Source organism: Oryx dammah, unplaced genomic scaffold, assembly GCF_014754425.2.
Source record: "Oryx dammah isolate SB20612 unplaced genomic scaffold, SCBI_Odam_1.1 HiC_scaffold_22, whole genome shotgun sequence".
NCBI lineage: Eukaryota > Metazoa > Chordata > Mammalia > Artiodactyla > Bovidae > Oryx > Oryx dammah.
Window position 1 is genome coordinate 15,777,854 of NW_024070206.1, and position 4,077 is coordinate 15,781,930.

Below are 4,077 nucleotides of genomic sequence, written 5' to 3' on the forward strand. Positions count from 1 at the left end.
TCAGGCTCGCCAGCCGTGTCACAAGGGTGGTTATTGGCAGAGCAGCCTGGAAGCGGGGCTAGGCCCACCAGCCTGAATAATGGGCCATCACTGTTAACTGTTGCCCCTGGCTGGGTTCTCAAACTTCACTTCGCGTAAGTCACACTTCATGTGACAAGTCTAGACCCATCGCCCCCATTTGACAGATGGATAAACTGAGACCCTCTGGAGGAAGCTGACTGGCTGAAGATCACAGGGGATGTTGGTGGCAGAACCGAGACCAGAAGCCAAATCTCAGAGGACTTTATCTGAAGCTTCTTTCCCCATGCCTTCTTTCCTGCCCTCCCTTCCCGCCCCTTTGGGCCTGGATTGATGGTGAGCAGAGAGGCCTGGGAGCTGTCAGAGTCCACCATCCCCCACACTCCCCATGGCCAAACAGCCCAAGGGAGGCCACAGACCACACCAGCAGGAGTGGCCTGCGACCCAGAGCCATTGGGTGCCTCACAAGCCACGAGTCTTAACACAGACCCACCATTCGAGTGGAATTTGGTGAAGCCAGTCAAAGTGATGCTTGTGAAAACAGCTTAGCAAGACATGAAAGGGCTTTTAATAGGTTAAATTTGAAAAATCAGAGAATGCAAAAGTGTATATTACTGTGTTTACAGCTCTACAAAAAATATGTATATGAGTATGAACAAACTGGTGGAAGGCCTTTCACTAAAGTGATCACAGACAGGTGGACTCCTAAGAGATTTTTTCCCTTTGGTCTATTTTCCAAACTTTCCAAAATGTGAGTGTATTAAAATGTGAGTGTATTACTTGAGGATATAACACAGATAGAAGGCATCGTGATTACCTAAGAAAACCCAGGAGAGGTGCTCATGACTTGGGAGCCGAAGTCCTTGAAGGGGGACACCTAGTTATCCTGGTGGCAACCTGAGCACAGGGGTCCCCCAATTAAACTGGTGAGGCCTCCTCCAAGCCGGAGTCTGCAGGCTAAAGGACTCACCACCCAGTTCCAACCCCTGCTCGTTTCCCACCCTGGGGTCTTTCTGGTCCACCACGCACCTTCCCTGTCTCTCAGACTCCCCTTCCAGAAGGTGGAGGCTCTAGGTTGGGGACTTGACCTGCCTCACAGCTTGGCTGGCCGCGAGCTAGACTGAGGCCTCTCCCAACGCGGACAAACCAATGTCCCCAGACGCGGAGGAAAATTAGGGATTCCTTTCCAGTGTTTTCTTGGTTTCAAGAGGGTTCCTAACAGTGTGCAGGCCCTGGGAAGCACTGCAGGGAGCCACAGCCGGCCGGCCAGTCACGCCACATCCACTTCTGGCTCAGCCATTCCCTAACCCAAGGCAAGCACGGGGCAACTCTCCGCACCCTTGGCCTCAGTTGTCGCCTCTGGTCCCCAGTTACCTCCTCCCAGACTGTGCTGAGGAAATGAGATAACAGAAGAGAAGAGTTTTGAATTAGGGAAAACCCCCTCTCTGCAGACAGAGCCAAGCCTGAGGTTGGAGCCCACGCCTCACCCCTCATGCCCTGTCCTTGGCCCCAGCTGCCACCCCACCCCTCCTTCTCTGCGACTCTGCCCTCCTCCTCACATGGGTAGGCCCCACCTTTTTACAAACCCGTGGAGGCAATAATCTTGCCACCTGCTGGCCTTGGGTCCCTCTTCTCAAGAAAGGTGAAGTTTGATAGAAGTTGTTCAAACTGAGATACCGGAGCACAGCTCCCTGAGGGAGTGGATGTTGGTAGAGAGGTTGCGGAGAGCGCGACCTGCATGACTGAGGATGCAGGTGCCTGGCCAGATAAGGCAGGGTGGGGAGAGCTGTTTGACGGTGTGTCCCATAAATGTCCCATACACTTATCACCTAGTACTCCATCCAGGACTAGAGGTCTCAAATCCCAGGACACTGCCACAGTGCCCTTCCTTCTGCCCCCTTCAGCATCTCAAATTCTATTTATTTACATGCTGAACTAACCTCTACCCCAAATTGACTGCTCCGCCCATCATCCCTGCTTGCCTTCCCGGTCTCACATTCTCCCAGCTACCTCCAGACCTCCCCACCCCTCCACCCCTCCACATCAACTCAGCTCTGCTCATTTCCTCTTATGGGAAGACCCCCCACCCCCCATAAGCCCCCCTCCTCATCCTCCAGACCACTGGTGTTTGGACTTCCAACACCCCTGGATGCCCGCCGTGGACTCCTCCCCAGCTAAGCCCTCTGGGCTCATCCCTCTTCCAAAGCCCTAAGAAACGGATTTCTTCCACACTTTTCTCCCATTTTCTCCCAACCTCACGCTGCTTAACCCCTGGAGTAATGCTCTCCCGAGAACCATTCAAAGACAGGACAGTGGTCCCAGTGCCTCCCATAGCTATGCAAGGCAACAGGCCCACACCTACAACCCGACACACACACAACCCCTCCTCGTAAGCACTTTCTGTTCTTGCCCAGTCAGCAGAGCCACCAGGACTTGACCGAAGTCTCCCTCCATTCCTATCCCTGCCTGGAGTCTTTCTCCTCTCCCTCCTGTATACATACCAACCTTCAAGGCACAGCTCAACCCCATTTCCTCAGCACATCTTCCCTGATTTATCTGACCCCTTGGTCAGTATATTCTAATGGCTGTGCAGGATGGGAGTGGCCACCTAGCATGCCTAGGGAGCTGCTCTGTGCCAGGTGTGTTTGAAAAGTCTCTACATACTCTATCAGGTAGATATAGTGATGGTCATTGTTTAGAGGACACTCAGAGCAATGGCCTAAGTTCACCCTTCCTGGTCAAGACTGGGATAGGACTCAACTCCTGGACTGCTCCAAGCTCTTCCCATCGCACCAATCAGGACATCCGTTTGGGTGCCAAGGCACTGAATACCTTAGACAGTGTCTGATTTCCTAAGCATCCATCTCTCAGCCTCAGCATAAGCCTCAGGAGGGGCAGGTATCCAGGTCCTACATGGCTTTCATATATATCCCCCTTCACTTGGCCCCAAGTAGGAATTCAATGAACACTCATTAACTAAATAAACAAACAAGTGAGTCAGTGAATGAATGACTTAATGAATGAATACATGAAAATACAGGCATTGCAAGTGGTTCAGCTGCGGGGTTATGAATGTTTGCTCTTAGTTCTTAAATCAGCCAGAAAATCTGAGCCTAAGGTAAGCCTTTCCCTAATTCTCTTAGAAATATATTGGCTCATCTGTGGCCAAACCATACCATCCTAATAAAAGCAAATTCAGATTCATATTATATTAAGCCAGGACTTTTTAAAGAACTATTTAGATTCATAGAGGAACCAAGGCGCAAGTGTACAAGTGTCTTATACATTTGAGCAAATGTGGTCAGGAAGGACTGAGACACCCAAAGTTATACCCTGAGCTAGAGTCAAGGGCCTGGGTCTTCTGGCCAGGAGTGTCCCATGGCACTTGGATCCAGCACGGAGCTGTTGCTTCCCTATCTCAGCAAAGCATTAAGTTTTCCAATGGACACTGCAGGCTGCGTATTTAAAGGTGGGAAGGACATGGCAGGTAGGGCAGGAGGTGAGTAAAGAAGAGAGATGAGAGGTGGCCCAGTGTCTGTTATCTGCATACTGGGGCATGGAGACTCTTGGTGGTCTTTTCCCCTAGCCTTGAATGATTAATAGTATCTGCCGATTTATGAGGAACTATTATTTAAGTAAGCCCCTCAATTAGGTGGGCCTTATCCGATGCTGGTTTCAGGAGAGAAGTTCTCCTACTCAAAAGGAAAAGTGGTAAATAAGAACCATGTTCCATCTTATTACAAAGTCCAGCATAGGATCTACAGAGTAGATGGCTTTTCCAAAATCTTAAGAGTTAAAATTGATTAAAACAGGTATGTGTCTGTTGGCTGAGAGAGTAGATGCAAAGTACAGTGGCTTTGTAATGACTGGACCATCCAGTTAGAGAAAAAGGCTCCTTCAGATGAGTAAGTTTATTCTGACAGTCTAGACAAAAATATGGTATGTATTTGATAAATTGCTAAAACATGACTTCCCAGTAACCTACTAACTTTCTATGTTATTACTAGGTTACTAAACCATTCTCAAAACATTGACCAGATAATTCCAATATAATACATA